This window comes from Festucalex cinctus, chromosome 16 (assembly GCF_051991245.1).
Source record: "Festucalex cinctus isolate MCC-2025b chromosome 16, RoL_Fcin_1.0, whole genome shotgun sequence".
Taxonomy (NCBI): Eukaryota; Metazoa; Chordata; class Actinopteri; order Syngnathiformes; family Syngnathidae; genus Festucalex; species Festucalex cinctus.
In genome coordinates, this window is record NC_135426.1 from 20,196,157 (window position 1) to 20,213,783 (window position 17,627).

Consider the following 17,627-nt stretch of genomic DNA (forward strand, 5'->3'; position numbering starts at 1 on the left):
TTTTATTTGAAAGAATGTCCACTCAGAGCAATTTGCACGTGATCCTGCCTATCGGATGACAACGGACATTAAAAAGAATCGGATGCAGTTGTTCGCCACCTGACATGACCATGCTCACCGCTATTGCCGTCTTTGCGGACGTTCTGTGGCAGGAGACTTTGGTGTTATGAGGTCACGCTATGAATTGAGACGAGTGACATCAGAGTGAATCGAGAGCACCAAGTGAAAGGACTACTGGCACATGGGATTAGGTGTCGACTGTGCATCCATTGAGGATTTGGTCAGTTGCCGATATTCTCAAAGCAATCTATTCGGGATCATTGTACTATATCAAAGGAATAGCATGCTTCATTTTCAGTGATTTCCAACATAAAATGGCCAAGATTCAGGGTCAAAGCTTTTCACGATTCTATTCAGCTACAGTCTCAATGATTCTTACTAAACTGTTTTTCCTGTTTTATGCCAAGGCGACACTCACCCAGACGGTCATCTGAGTGCATCTGACCCAAGGTGGACAAGCTCCATTTATTTGGACATCTTTACAAAGGTAACTAATTTGAAATCCACACAAATCAGGATGAAACTATGTGAGAAATCTAAAAATCAGAAGAGACTTAACAGTAAAAGAAAAATATGCATGAGATGTACTAATAATGTGGATCCAGGGGAGCCCATCGTTTCCAGTTGAGCTGTCAATCAAAAGGGCTTCAAGACTAATGAGCCAATGACTGGCCTGAGGTTTTTGACATTGTGGTCTGTCTAAGCAGACGTGCCTTTGAGAAGATTATATCATTGAATGACTGGCATTGACTTTATTGAGAAAGAAAAAAAAAAATCATTTTCCCATTGCAGCCTCAAGGATGAAAAAAATGGCTGCTGTGAGTTGTGTCACCCACTCCCGGTGTTCAGTGGGTTATGAAATTGAACTTGTGGACTCTCCAGCTGCAGAAAACTGAACTTGATAGTAAACTCTGAATGTTTCTTTTCCATGCTTCTTTTCCCTAATATTTTGCAAATGCAGTCCAGCACATTGCGTATGAATGTATTGAAACCAGTGAATGTAGAGCTGTGCATCAAAAATGTCCCAACCACACAATGCCTCAGTTTGTTTTTCCTTCCCAGAGAATGAAAATCAACCAGTACAATAGCTGTGAATATAAAGTGTGCTTTTTGGGAGCAAAAAGTTATGTTTACTCTGTTAAAATTACACAACTTTTTTTTTTGTATAAATGGTTAGAAATTGTCAGAGTAGTTTTAATTCTACATTCGTTTAGAAGAAATGCAACTTTTACTCTTTTACTTTTACTCCATTGTACGCTTGTTACTTGGATTATCAGCTTTATTCTCCAGATATATTTTTTTTGCATACACAATCTATTTTGTTTTGTCAGCGAGACCTGATTCACGTGGTAAAGAAAGTCAATTCCAGACCATGCACTATTTTAAAAATAAATTGTGGTTACTCAACAGTTACTCCGTACTTTTTCCACTCAAGGACTACTTTTTACTTTTACTCAAGTCATTACTCTAAAGTAAAAGTACTCTTACTACTAGAGTACAATTTTTGGCTACTCGTCCTGCCTGTGTTTCTTACTAACCACATCAAATCATGGAACGGCCACGCTAAGTAGTAGGAAGAGAACATGATGTATCAGAATTCAACTTGCACAAGACAAGAGTGTATTTTTCAGTTCGGGCTCCTTTGTGTGTGCGCACTCACATTGTACTTTGGTCGAATGACTGAAAACAAACACACACTGACCTAGATACTGCTCCAGCCAGCTTCTGTTCTGCTGACCAACTTCAAACTGAAAAACTTCAAAGCAAGCAAATGATACAACAGTATTATTTGCACTCATTCACACAAATTATAAAGTTTTACTTCCCATACGTAATATGAACTTTAAATGTCACGACGTGATATTATAAGTCATAGTTGTAGAAAAGTATGAAGATTTACAGGGATGCTCCGTCAAAATTAATGACAGACATTCACTAAAAGCTAATAGCCAATATTAATAGCAAGGCTCATGTTCATCTGTTGCCTTTTCAGCGACTGACCTAAATATTTACTCCACAATGCAGCAGTGACTTTTGTCACATGTGCGCCACATGGACGAGGGAGGCCTGCAACTCATTTATTGCCTTGACCTAATTATTCCATTGATGGACTGACTTATTTTTGGTTGTATCAGGTGATGATCTGCTAAACGGATTAGACGGATTAGCTTCGCCCCATGTTTACAATTACGCAAATACGCAGAGAACCGTGTGAAGTTCACCGCTGTAAAAAGGTCCTGAAGCTAACTGATCGCGTTGTGTCACCGGCAAAGTTGACAGCATCAGAATTTGTGTCATTAAAATGAGATGCAATGGAGGGGAAAGGAAAAAAAAAAAAAAAAAGAAGTGTACACAACACAACACAATGTTATTTCGAAATTTCAAAGCTTTGGAGAGAAAATTGCTTTTTGGTTGCTTCCCCTTTGGCAGCCAGATTACAAGCATGGAAAAAGTAGCTGCCGTAATTCCTCAGGGATGGTGTTTGCTCACTGGAGGGAAATGGTTGAGGAAATTACCTGCAAGCAGGTGAAGAGAGAAGTGTCAAAACAGATCAAAAAATTCAAAGCTGCTGGCCGAAAGATTTTACTTTGCATATGACCGGAAAAAAAAAAAAAACTCATTAGCTGTGGTCCTCTCGTAGTACATACATGTGTCCTCATTGTTGTGATGTCTTGTATGTGTCAAAATTTCCATTTCACAATATTGGTGTGCATGTGAAAGCTGTGTGAGGAGATAATCCATCACGCTGAGTGCATTGATGCATTGGAGGCACGGATGGCTGCTCATTGAGTGATATGCATGTGCCGAGAGAGAGAGAGAGAGAGAGGGGGAATCTGATTACGGATGAGGTTGAGACCTGTGCCAAGCCACCACAAACAAACACACACACAGCCATGCCTCATGTGCCGTGTGTGTAAATAGAGTTTTATCTCCCTGCAAATTCATTCCGGCACACCTGACTGCATTCGCTGGCGATTCAAGGCTCATTCCCTCCCACCGGAGATAATGAAGCTCAATTTCCAATTTAATTTCGGACCTATCTTTGCTCTTTTTTTTTTTTTACCCCACTTTCCGTCTTTGTCCAGTGTTTGATCCAATTAACGAAGCATGCGTCCAAGCCAAAAGTGTCGAATAAAAGTGCTCGGTGGCTAATTTGATTTTAATCAGAAAACACAAACTTAGGGCTTGATGAGACATGTTTTTTCGCGCGGTTCAAGCCGAGCGAATCAGATTGCCATCGCTGTTCAGCAAAGCACAACAGTCCCTTGCCTCATTTCAAAGTAAGAATGATAATCAGCACATGGATGGCATGGCAACCCTACGTGAATTTGATGGGACCGATTATGAAATGCACATAGGCTATGCACCTTGAGCGAAAATGAGTCAACGTCAGAAAAGCGGCATACTGTATACAACTCGTAAAAGGTGCTACAGTAATAAAAGTGTCAGTGTAAGAGTTGGCCCTGCCTACTTAATGCTACGACATCAACAGCTGGCAAAATACACTAACTTGTGTGAGCAAGGAAATAAAAAACCCTGAGGCTTGCTAGACGTCTTTTTCAACAGCAAGCACTTGAGGCGCAAAAACAAATGGAACGCATCTTGAGGAATGAATGACAAGTGCCCACGGTCGTCAAATGTGGATGGCGTGATTAATGGTTAGCTTTTTCCATACCACCAAGCTAAGTGACAGCATCATGTGCCAACACGATATAAAAATGATTGTTTATGTGCTTCAACAGATGTTATACAGGGTGGTATGATTCTAACTCCATACTATAAGCGAAGCGCGCAGCTCGAATTCAAGGAGCATTATGGGTAGCGGCGTGGTGCATTGTGGGTAGGCGAAACTACCAAACAGTCATTGAAAATGAATTGGATCCAATGGAATCGGCGCTGATAGAAACGATTCAACCGCTGGAAAGTTGCTGAGGACAAACTTAATGCGCACTTCACTTATTCAAGCAAAAACATGTGCAAAAAGATTATACAATATTCGCTAGTGTTAATTTTGTTAACGAAAACTAAACATATTTTCATCAACACACACTTTTCACTGGACGAAAACTATACTAGACTAGACTAAAACCCTCCTTACTAAACAATAACTGGGACTAAATCACTATGCATTTTTTTCGATTAAAGACGACAAGACGAAAATGTACTTGACTTAATAAAAACTGGACTAAAATCTCTTATTAAATTCTACAAAAAAATACAGGGGTTAAATAATTGTCCTGACTAAAACAAGACTAAAACATTGGCAGTTTTCGTTGACTAAAATTAGACAATTTAAAAAAAATGTTTTTTTAACTAAAATTAAGACTGCGTGCACCCCACTGAGTGTGACCAAATAAGCTGCGGAAGTAGCACAAGCAGGGGCGCATGTGCAGGGTTCAGAAAGCAGGCGTTCAACAAGGTGTCACGTTGATAAGCTTGGTTCCGGCCACGCTGATAGCTTCCCAAACTCTGCCTTGACCCGAGCAACAACCAGCATGAATCATCATGTATCAACAAACCGAAACAGACATTGAGCCCCCCCATGAAAAAAAAAAAGTTGCTCCCAGCCCTTTATCGGACAGGAATTTAAACACTAATCTCTTGCCCAAAACAGTTATTGTTTTACATGAAAAGCTTAACACTGACACGTGTTCTCAACATGAAAACCTCGGAACGTACAAGATGAGGAAAAGGGGACAAGAAGTTCTGAATAGAAAACAAGAAGTGGAATTGTTGCTTGTAGGTGGGATGAGGGAGGGCGAAAAGTTTCTAAATATGACTGAAAGCTGCATCCCCTCCTCACTTCCTTCAATTGTACTGAACTGTATCACCAAATACACGAGTCACTGAAGAGCGATAACTTTTGTGTCAAAACATGCTCCTTGTGTTATTCCCATGCTTGACACACTCGGACTAACCTTCCAGTGTGAAAAGGTCCGTGATTACTCGCTGTTTACGCTTTCCCCGCCAATTAGCCCGTGGAAGAGCGATTTCAGCAAAGTAGCGTTTCCAGGGAATTTTAGTGCGCCAGCATCAACAGCCGGCAACAAAATCAACTAACTCGCCGCTCTTTGATTAATGGATGAGCTGCATAGTAACAAAGTGAATGTTAGAAGCACCATTCTGGTGGTTTGACTCAAAGTTCATTGAAACCAAAATCACACAAAATGCCCCAGTGAGGATTGGAAATTTCCCGGCGTCAAATCAAATAAGGAGTTTAACCTGAGGTCAGTGCATAAAAGCATAATTAGTAAATGGAAAGGAATGATAAAGTGAAACATTAGTGTAGAACTGCACCGTATTGCAGAGCGGCTCAGGCGCACAGATGAAATGTCCAGTGAGAACACAGTCTTTGCTTGCTCCCTCTAATTACCTACCTGAGCTAGAAAGCAGGGGGACAAACCCCAGATGTGCAATTGGCCCACCCGTCAACAGATGGCAGTGTTCAGTCTGAGATGCTGCATGGGGAAAGAGAGCACCCAGACTGCACTGATACATCTAACCTTGGGAGACGAACAAGAGACCGGGTGGGGCTGCGGCCTCACCTCCATATTACCGCCATTTACGGCTTCTAGCCCATGAGACAAGTGTTAAGGAAATCAGCTGGTGCTTCAGAAAGAAATAAAAAAAAAAATATGAAAAGGCTGCAGGGGAGACAACAGACCTATGAGAAAAGGAGGAGCAGGAGACAGACGGAGGAAGAGGAGGAGGGCGCCACAGATTGTGGATGCCAGGGAAAAGGTCAGCTGCCTCCTCAGCACTTCTCTTCGATCAACTGTGAGGAAACGGCGGCCTGGATAAATCCACCCCGGTATATATTTACTGGCATGTCGAGCATTTCATCTCTGGCTGCATAAAAGGGGCTCCTGTGGGAGCAGAAGCCGCTCTTATGGAAGAAGGCGACGGCTCGGGAAAGTGGAGAACTCAGCACTACACCAGCGCACTGATGTCGTGATCTAAAGGGAGTAGGAAATGATATTTACAGATGCCACGACTTATTAAGTTAGCTTGCACACGCGGCTGAATGACACTGAGAAGATTCAAATCGCCTTTTTATATACAAGTGAAGATGCAAGGGTATTTTTTTGAAGTTTCCAAATCTTCTGCTAAGCTTACTTGAATAAAATAACATTTCTACATATTTACCCTTCCAGTTCAAACTATTTGAATCAATTCCTGACCAGATTTCATTCCGTTGCATTCAGAACAACAGTGCCTCCCACCCACTCACTCCACACTCAAAAGCTTCTAGTAAATATTCTGGCTTAAGCAACAGTAACCACAGAACAATTCCCACTCAGCATAAAACATGCGTATAATCGGGTCTCCTCGATGGTCAGTTTTCAGTGCCAAAACCACAAACCTTGCTAGAAAAAGTACAGGATATCTTACACTAAAAGTCCCCCCCCCCCCCCCCCCCCCTCCAAATTTAACTCAGTATTTCATATAAAGATGAGAAAAGGCCTGAAAGATACTTTCTATCTGCAAATTCAGACAGAATAACCTGATCAGTCAAAATGACGACAAAGCTGGGATTCATTCGGGCATCAGCATGTGAAGGCTGTTTCTGACATTCAATTGGAAACCAATTTCACCATCAAAGCTCCTCTTTTATTTCATGTCTTTATTTTATGACACAGCGAGGCTGGGATTTACAAGTGTGTATGCATGCGCCTCAGGTGTGCCTGCGTCTTGGGATATAAAATGCATTGCAGACGATTGTAAAGTTTCACTGGGGAAGAGCGAATCATAATCCGGATACATTTACAAGCTAAATTCTCATATTTCATGAAAATATATTAACTTATTCCCAGCTGTCTATTCTTTTGATTTTTTGTGTTTCTGTTGGCTGGCTGCAGTACATGTGAAGATTTTTTTATTTTTTTTTTCGTTCCAATCAGAATTCAACCTTAGTGCCGAGACATTTCAATCTAACCTGCCCAGGGCCTTCAGAATTTAAATTCAGAGAGCTGCTCCTTGATGTCATACAATTTTCCGTCCTCGAATTGGTTGATCAGAATCCCAAAGATCTACAGTCAAGATGCAGTTGTAGCCGACTCCTGTCTCAGTGTTGACCTCACCTCTTCCCACTCTTCTCAATTTCCTCACGTACAGCGATGACTCATTCACATTTTTCCAAAAAGAGCAAGAAAAGAAAGGAGGGGGAAAGGACACGGGGGTTAGAGTAACAGAGAGGTGAACCTGCGACTGGTCCACCGCTGGCTGCTGCGGTCGGAATTATACGAAGGACGCAAGAGAGAGATGAATGACCGCTGACAGTTTGGACAAACTCTGCCGTGTGCGATTCTGTTGCGCTTTGGGACAGCGGCGGAGAGGAGAGAGGAAATGTGCTGGTTTGCAGGGTTACAATTTACACCGTGGTCTCCCTCCCAGATCCCGAGTTCGTGACCCGCCTCCCTAACAAGCGACTTTTTGAGTCGCCTCTAATTTGACGGGCTCGTATTCTGGCCCTCATGTTTAGCCGTGCTCCAGGGCAGTTTTTTTTGCCGTTGTTATTTCAGCGGAACTAACAAAACGCATACTTAACTTGTCACTACTATGAAGCTTTAACAGTTCACTTCCAAAAAAATGACTGAAAATAGTGAAAAATGCAGTTTGATTAAGATTGCAGAGCTGCCTGCTCGAAGAAACACAGAGTGTATAATTTATAGCCGCTCCATGACATTGGGAAAAACCTCAAATAGCATACCAATTAAGTTATTTTCTCTGGTTTTCGGAGGCCCCGTGATTATTTGGGATGGAGGTGGAGGGGAGGTCTGAGGCCCGGAGATGTTCTTCTTTGGTCCTTGCGACCGCCGCCATCTCGGGTTGCTTATTCCGAGACGTCGGCGTGCTTGTGTTACTGGGCGTGTGGTACTCCGAGTTTGCTTGTGTACCTTCGAATGAGTATGTGTGCGGCGGCGAGAAAGACGCACATTCTCCCCTGTCCAAACACAAGTTACCGTTAATTAGTGATCCCAGGGGCTTCTCGGTGTCTCTGACGACAGGTGATTGACAGCCACTGACACCACACAGATGTGGGAGTGTGCGGGCGCTCGCCGAGCGCTTGTTTTTCAGGGTTAATGCTGTGCAGAAGTTAAACTGCACACATGACTGTCATTGAAACATAGTTACGCCGCGGTGGCGCTAATCATGATAGTCTCAGTAGAGGGAGATGATAACATGGATGATCATCATTTGGAGTTCCAGCCATCAATGTTCGATACCACGTCTTCATTAGCATTACGGGTTAGTCGACAAGCTGACTTTACTATTTCGTACTGATGTTTAAAGTTTGACGTCAACTAATCGTGACTAGTGGTGCAACAGGTCATCATTGATCCGTGGTCGGTTTAGATTAGGTCCCACGGTTCGGTTCATGCCCGATCCGCGGATTGGTTGGTGGGGTAAAAAAACAAAAAAACAAAAAACAAGTGCACATTCACAGTCGATACCATTCTGACATGTTAAGGAAGCTGAAACATACTCAACGTAACACGATAAGCCTAACTTCAAAATAAAGTTTACCAAATACAGTACAGTAATACATTGACGGCAATGCAAATACCCTTAGGACACGTTTCTTTATCGTAGTTGATTGACATTGTAGTTGCGACCAACATCACAACTCTATCCCAAACTCATGTTCAATCGCTAATTTAAGACGCTAAGAAACCGCTAATTAATTACGCCACTATTGTATGGTCCGGCAGAAATCTCTGACGTAAGTGGCTAGCGGCTAGCTCTTAGCATGACCAATGAGTTTCTGGTTGCCTGCTGGGAAGTAAGTTTGACAACTGGCTTACTTGAAATCTTTTTCAATCTTCTGGAGCAAGGCTACTTTGTAATTCACTCTCCATGTTTAGAGGAAGGGAGTAGACCTTAAATTTCAGATTCAGGTCTTTTCATTACAAAAAAAGATCAATAAATCCTTGTCTTTATTTTATAAAACACTATTTTACACATGAACCATGTAAAAATAAGAATGTTTCTGCCTCATACTGCACTTAAAAGTTGTGTTCTTCAATCCTAAACGGCTATACTAGACATTTAGAATCGATTATTTTCTCTCTTTTTTTTTTTAATGAGAAAAGGCCTTTTACAAAATAAATGAAGACACTAAATTCTACATTGCTATATTAGACATTTTGAATTAATAAATTAATTTATTAATTTTTAATTTAAAGGTACACTCAGTATTATACAGTGGCATCTAGTGGTGAAATAATAAATCATTCGGAAAAAAAAAACAATTGTTTGTGTTAGTAGTATGTAAAAAGATATGTTGTATCGCATAAACGTACTTTTTTAAAATATAACGGTTAGTCTAGAAATCGCAAATTATCTTACATGTCCGCGCCTCGCCTGCTAGTGTCTGCCATGTTTCGCCGCCATCTTTCTGCTACGGGTGCCGTCAAAGACAAATTTCAGCTCTCCATTTCTTAACGCGTTTTTGGAACGCACTTCCGGTTTGTATGGCGACCGCATGTCCACGAAGAAGAAGAGTTTCCGGTCCCCGAAGAGAGCATTATCAAGCATCACACTTACTTTGGGAATTTATTTTATTTCAGCGCGACAAAACAAGAGTTTATATTGTAGCCGCATTTGCCAGATGGAGAGAAATGAGGAACAGACTAGGTTTGGGACGTGCCGGTGCCTTCGACTGCTTTCTACTTGACCGGTAAGTAAGAGTACATTTGTGTTTACGTTTTGAGAGCGAGAGAAAAAGTATACTCCGTACTAATTAATACGATGTTCGTACCTTTGTTTTACGATCACTGTATCTGTTGATTAGCAACTCCGCACCACTCGAACGATTTCGTTATGTAGCTACTTGCTTTGAAAAAAAAAAAAGATTCCCGCTGGCACGTTATATTTAGAGTAAATGCGCAAGTTATTGTGTAATGTAATGTAACTGTGATTTCGGAGGTATATTTGCCCATAACTTCAATAGAGAATCTAAAGCATACTGTATTAGTGGAGGAGTTGAAAATTATTTTCGTTGTGGTTGGTGAAAATAGGGTTCTCGAAATTAATTTTCGGCAGGGAATAACTTTCTGGACTTAAATGCTGGCTGTACCGTAAGCACTGCTAGAGTCTGAACTCTCTCACTCAAGTGTGTACTGGTCCATTGTGTAATTGGGTGCACAAGAATTTACAGGCTGCCACGTTTTCCACGGAAATTCGACAAGCAAGCAGCCTTTGCATATTCTATGCAGTATGCAGTCAAGTTACTTTTATCTAGCTAATACAATGTTTTGGGCCCAAAAACTAAAGATCTTACCTCTATTTTGGGGGCTTTGTTGGAAAGTTGGTGACATATAGTAGTATCATCAATTATTCTATTTTATTTTATAATTGTGTTTTTGTTTGTGTCACACTAGATCAACAGCCAAACTTGAGGGGTTCCAGAACCATATTCTGATGTATACAAGCATTCATGCACCGTTTAAATACATCACCGACCTGCAAGAAAAAAAAATATCAAGGGGAGAGTCAGCAGCCATATTGGAATGCCCCGAATGAGGACACTTGAATGGAGGACCCCAGAAGGCTTCGGTGTTGTACCACCAGTATCTCCACCTACCATATCTGAGCTGCAACAAACTGAAGTCAGCCGACGTCTTGGTATGTCATTTACATATGGACGGCATTGCACACTACATGAACTTTTTGTGTGAAGCAATACGGAATGGTCACATGTACAAGCACCACTTGTTTTACACAGGACCTGCTGACCAGGTGTCTGAAGCCATGGAGTGACTCCTCCCTCACTTTCCTCAGCAAGCCTTTGAAGAATATGATATCATCGTTGGTGGGAACATGCCCTCACTCCATAACATGTACTTGTGCAGTCAAGGAGCATGTCAAACTTAATAAAACCAGCAAACATTGAAGTGACTTCATTTTTACTGCAGTCTGTTCACACAATCAATGGACAAGCCTTCCTTAATTTTGCCCCAATAACATCATAGAGTAGGCGAAAAGTAGTGTTACAGATCATACTGTGTTCGGGAGAGTTTGAGGAATGTTGCAATGTTAATGGGGGGCAATGTCAGCACACACACACACACACACACACAAAAAAACCCATCATGGTATTGAGTTAATCAGATATTTTAGCTGTGTACAACACATACCTGCTCTGTAACACTACTTTTGGCCCAAACCTGTATGTCTATTTTCCATATTTTGAAATGCACAGCGTATTGGTAAAATTCTGGAACAACTGCAATTCATGTAGCTCATTATATTCTAACAGCATTTTTTTTTTTTTTTTGTTAATATGTTCATTTCATGTAGACTTTTATTTTACTTTATTTTATTCATTCATTTTCATGTACTGTACCTTACATTCATTGGCCAATGAAGAATTCCTTGTCATTGCAAGCATTTATAATAATTCTCCAGGCTTTTGATGTTTTACATTTCTGGTCATGTAAAATAGTGTTAGGTTAGGTGTCGAATGAACACTGCATGTTGACGCCAAAGGAAATAGTATTTTTTTAGTTATTCAAAATGTACAAATTAACACACAACAACAATATACAAGTTATACAAACTACAACAACAAGTGTCAGACATGGACTAATTATATGCCAGGTAAAAAACCTTTGTATTGTCCTCAAGGATCTGGGAAAGTGTCACTTATTTGCTACAAGTCCACCAAGGTGCTGCAGTCTGGGATCCAGGTACAGGAAATCATGGTGGTGCTGATGTGGGATCCAGGTACAGGAAATCATGGTGGTGCTGATGTGGGATCCAGGTACAGGAAATCATGGTGGTGCTGATGTGTCAAAAAGTATTTCTTGGTGTCAGTCTATCAGCTGGACTTGGATATCTTCATGTTCCTCCATGGTCATTTCCTGTACGAGTCTCTGCAAGAAGGTAACAATTGTATGTCAGATGACGTACCAAACAATGAACTGAAAGTCACTGAGCCAATGAAGTACATTATTACATGAGCAAGACTATTTGTGAAAGCCATGTAAATTCCTGCACATCGAAGTACAAGGAAGCTGTTGTATCTTCAATCAAAACTAATTAAGTTGCTTAGTGATATTTATTAGGTAAAATTGTTCAACATGGTGACAAATCGATATCTGAGTAAAGGGTTTCAAATGTTTTTGTAAGCAGCACTTTTCTGAGTGGTTAGTAGCAACAAGACACGGGGGGAATTACGAGTCTGAGTTGCAGATGTGTCGTTCAGTTAACACCATTATTTTTGCACGATATACTAAACATATCAGCAAACGATGTAATCTAAATACCACATATTCCAAGCAAAGGTATGTTTTGAGCCATTCACATGCATGCTCGAATGGAATTATTTTTCCATGATGACATAATTGTACGTTACGAGGCACCGCGTTCTCTTCCTCGTCGTCTCTCTCGCCCCCTTTGAGATGGTCCACATGTCTATAAAACGTATAACATAACTGTGTGTTCTCTGTTGCATGGTTTAGTTACACTAACAAATATGAACATAGATAGCCATTATCATTAGCTGACGTACAGTATTTCCAAACAATGCCGACAAAAATATTAATTCTGAAATTAAATGACTAAATCACAATTATTAGGGATCTGTACAGTATGTCTAACAAATGCAATTCACTTACGTCATCACTCGAGGGAATACCAGAAGTTGTTTGCGTTCTGTTCCGGTGAAATTGGTGGTAGGCTGTTGAAGTAGGGTCTCTCTGGGACGCCGTAGTTCGTGTGCTTAAAATCATTGCATTATCTTGTTTGACCGATAGATGGCGGTCGTGAGCTACACACTGGGGCTTTAATGATAAAACCGCTATACAAAATAAATGAAGACAAAGTAATATTTATCTTTTTTTCTCTTTTTTTTTTCACTGATCCGAAAATTGGTCCAATCCGAACCGTGACTTTTGTGATCTGTTGCACCACTAATCATGACACATCCAAATGACAAATTGTCGTTTTCAATATCACGATCATCGCCCTTCCTGTCTTTAGTCGTACTCATGAAATAAACCTACGCTAAAAGCGCTCATAGTAATTTGTTTTTTCAGTCCTTCTGCTCAAGCTCAAAACGACATGCTTCCATTTTCCTTGATAAATGCTGCCAGAGGGGGCGAGTGGCAGACTGGAGCCTCACGTGATTCTTGGCGCAACCATTTGCCGGCTGCCGCTGCCAATCTGGGCCCTGTCGAGGGACCCACCTTAAGGAAGGGGAGAGGGGGAAAAATTATAGCCACCTACTGGGAGTCACAGATGGGACTCCATTCAGTCGGCTTACTCCTCCGATTCATTTATTTGTGTTGACCTTGTGGAAGTTTGTGGGCGCGATGACACCAGACTTCATTCACAAGATGTCAATTAGGTCTGCACAGAAATGTTTTGTTCACAGCAATGTTTTCTGTGTCTGATGTCTCATCAGAAGATGTCAAGCGCATGATGGATGTCGTTTACAACCTTATTTTTGGGATGCTTCCTCCAATACAGAAGGGCCATATATAGCCAAAGCGGCAGGGAGTCTATGACGAATGACCCCCTGAAGATTGTGGAGATTGCAGTTGCCTTTAACAACTCTGTAGTAGTTGGTGGCCTGCACAAGAACACTTTGAAAATATTATTGCAGCTTCTACCTGGACAAAGCAGAAAAAAACCCCAAGGCTGAAAGAAAATGAATGAAAAAGCTGACCAACCCAGAAACGTGACATTTCTGCTAATGTATTTGGATTCCTTAAATGCCACTTTACATTCTGTGTTTAAGAATGGAATAATGAATAATGCATCAAAGGCAAATTTAAATCCAGGATGAGCCACATTGGGCTCAGTTTTCCCCCCCACTAGAAAGTTTTTACCACCAACACAGCCACAAGGTGGGCGCGCTCGGCGAAGTGATGCTGTAACAAATAGAAGGCGAAATCTGGTTAGCTTTAGATTCAATTAACCGCAGCACACGTCCGTATCCTCTGCGGGGAAATCTGGGAATGAAGTTTCAGGTATTCCTTGATGAGAAAACCGTTTCATTTCTGCACTGTTTGCGTTTTACTTTTTAACATTTCCTTTCATGTCCCGTGCACGGGTGGATAATCAGTCGTTAAAATCTGGCTCCCACCGGTGGAAGCCCACTCGTAGCTTAAAATTGTAACGGCGATACAGTATCTTCAAAGTCAGGTTTGTTGAAAAGGAAGCAGGGGGAAAAACTGACTGGGAGACATAGAATGAGAAGTGACTGATGGTTTCACACTACATTTCCGCCAGGAAGGGGTTGAAACTAAGTGGGAGGTGAGTGCAAGCGAGCTGAACCTCGGTCCCGTCCTCCCCCCTGATTTATCCCGCCCTCCCTTCTGTGGCGCTATTAAGGGCAAGACAATATTTTCATTTGATATTGTTTCGACACGATGCGGCCTTATTTATGGCTTGTCAAGCATACCTGCAGAAGCACTTTGCACAGGCCCCCGACTGAGGTGAAAAGCTCCATTGATGCTAGATTAGATGAAATATGGAGCTGCCAGACAGGATGACCCCCACTGAAGGTACAAAAGAATGTAATAGTATTAGTGTGTACGTTTCCTTGACAATGTTGTGTCAAGTTACGATAGCAGACTGACCGTGACTTAGCCAATAAAGCCGACAAGACTCAAAGACAGGCATCGCAATAACCCTGTCAAAAGCAGAGACTCGACTGGTCATGGGAAGTTGAAAGGAACGGAAGAAAAGAAAAACATATTTAACACAAATACATTTTTAAATGCCACAAGGAATTAAGCCAAGTGGCCATTTTGACAGTCCAAATTTGAAACCAATTATACTAGTGTGTCATTTAGAAAAGAAACCTGTTGGAAGTGACTTTCGTCACGTCCTTGTTGTACTTTTCCTGCTTGTGTCACCTTAACGCACGTGCCCTATATTTTCCTCAACGAAATGCCAAGGCGGCTCACCTTCATGCTGCCCACGGGGGATCCGGGCGATGGCATTTTGTCAAAATGACAAGCGAGGAAAGTCATCATAAATTCCTTCTGACAGAGGCAACCAGTCCCACAGGTCATCCATTCAACAGAGCGACAATAAAATTTTTAAAATTTGGCATTTCAGGAGCAATTTCAAAGTCTTGGGTCTTGACTCTTTAGACAGTTGTAGAGTTAAATTAGCCAAGGCGATGTATTTATGTAAAATTACATGAGCTCCAGATAGGACATCGTCTCCAGAGGGAGATCTATGACTTTAGAGCTTCAGGAAACATTCGCGGGGGGTGCTGGAGCCTATTTCAGCTGGCTTTGGGCAGTAGGCAGGTATACCCTGGACAGGTTGCCAGCCAATCGCAGGGCACACAGAGACGAACAATCATCCACACTCACAAGCACACCTCGGGACAATTCGGAGCGCCCAGAGAAAACCCACGCAGGCACGGGGAGAACATGCAAACTCCACCCAGGAAGGCCGGAGCCTGGACTCGAACCCGAGTCCTCAGAACTGGGAGGCGGACGTGCTAACCAGTCATCTACCGTGCCGTCCCTTCAGGAAACAAAGTCCTGTATCTCAAAGTAATCGACATGACAGACCAGAGCTGAACATTATTCTTTATATGGATGTAATTGTATTGTTAATTGTTCCACTGTTCACATTTCAATCTTTAAAGGGAAGTCAACAACGCATGCACCAAAAAAATAAAAACAGTATGTTCTATGCAGCCCTACAAGTCTAAATACGGTACTCTGGTTAATATTGCGTTAGTGGAATACGAGTTAAGCAGCAAAATCAGAAGGCGGCCATTTTGCCACTAGCTGTCAAGTGACAATGTCATCGCAGTTGCTCAACAATCAATCACAGCTCAGCTTCGGAAAACAGATGAGCTGTGATTGGTCCTTGCCTTGGATTTTAGCCAAGTGAGTATTACAATCTCTCAATGTAATGCACTGGAAGGCATCTCATTTGCACAGCATCACAGCGTGCCGTGTTCATTGGTGCTACATGCAAGCTCAAACAGTCATTACACTTGGCTCGGGTTTGACTGCTGTGCCAGAGGCATGTCATATCCTTCCCCCATTGCCAAAGTAGAGCCATTTTCCAGGTGAGCTCCACAGAACAGCGTGATTACTCACATGGCTGATTTTCCCGCCCGCGGCTCTGCGCTGTGCTTAGCATGACCCTCGCACCTCCCGAGCGTCATCACCCACTTACAACCGCCAACTTCCTTCTGCATGACTTGAATGACACACTCGAAAAAGTTCAGTAACTGAGCCCAACATGTGCCCCCACAGTCATTCCTGGAGCGCAGACGCCACCTGCGTGTTCTGTTTTTTTTTTACTGTCTCGCGTCATGAATTTAAAACACCTCCGCACAGGCGTGATGTTAACCTTTTCGTACGGCAAGCTGCTGCCACATCTTCTCATGCGTGGCCTGTGATCTATCCTGCGGGTGGTTAACTTGGGGTGGCAGAGGCTGGCTCCCCAATGGATGCTCGGTTGCGACTGAACAAGCAGGAGGGCCCTAGACATGTCGCCCCCCCCCCCCCTCCCCCCGGCGCCCACCTGGAGATTAAAAGCTTAAATGAAACGCAGACAGCCTGCAGAAGGTCAGCAGCGACACGCCTGGTAACGTTCATGCTCTACATACATCACAGTGCTCGATTGCATCACCTGTGGCGTGCTAACATCCTCAGATTTAAATGTGTAATCCAAAATGACTCGATGGGTTCGTTCAATTCTTCAAATGAGCTTATCTGAAGGGATTTTTTATTATTATTATTATTATGAATAATACCAGGCAATGGAATCCTTTCCTACTCTGAAATCGCAAAAAGCAGCAGGGGGTTCAGAGGCTTAAAATAAATAATCCTCTCATAAAATTCCCACACACAAGGAAGCAAAATCAAGAAAACAATGAAAACTGTGTAAAAATCCACACAATATTTGCTGAGGATGAGAGCTAAAGTGACCCCCCTCTGTGTTTGAACAATCAAATCCCCGACAGAACTCTCATGCTCGATAATAAAAGTAAGTGCTGCTTCAAAACCTCTCGGGAAATAAATTCTGATTGGGGATGATGAGCCCATATGAGAGCAGATAACTACACTGAGTGCTGTATTTGATAGGCGACTCTCCAGCAATCACAACAGCAACAATTAAAATCAAACTTCAGTACAACCAAGCAGCATCTGATTATCGGCTAGCATAATGTCACCATGGTAGCGTTCAGTCATTAGTGATGTTTTTTGAACGCATCAAATCCATCAAATATGCGAAAGAGAAATGTATGTGGCAAAAGCAAGTTTGCCCTAAGAAAATGGTGAGCAGTAAGTAAGCTAAAAATGTGCATCAAGAAGCTGGGTAAAGGCTAAAGTTAGACACAGCATCCATAACATCTGCGCCATCTACTGCAGCTGCCTAAAACCGGCTTCGTAGGCACCGTTATGCATTATTAAACAATCTCTCATCAAACAACACCAGGATTGTCCTCCATGTAACAGAGATGCAGGTAAGTGAGTGCGAGAGATCTGATCTCACGTTCTGCCTCGGCGGGGTTGTCAGAGTTCACAAGAACGGCGAGCCACTGTTAGTGGCAGAGTTGATGGAAACAGAAGCGG

The 17,627-nt window shown here is 42.1% G+C and overlaps 1 protein-coding gene and 1 long non-coding RNA gene across 2 annotated transcripts in view; one reads left to right on the forward strand and one right to left on the reverse strand.

Annotated features, from left to right (window-relative positions):
• nav3 (neuron navigator 3) overlaps positions 1 to 17,627 on the reverse strand; it is a 202,425-nt gene that overhangs the window by 160,512 nt on the left and 24,286 nt on the right. The gene's annotated exons all lie outside the window — the stretch shown is intronic.
• Positions 9,254 to 11,168, forward strand: LOC144004274 (uncharacterized). The gene is made up of 3 exons (XR_013279274.1): positions 9,254 to 9,742; positions 10,446 to 10,689; positions 10,790 to 11,168. It is a non-coding gene; the product is annotated as an uncharacterized LOC144004274 (long non-coding RNA).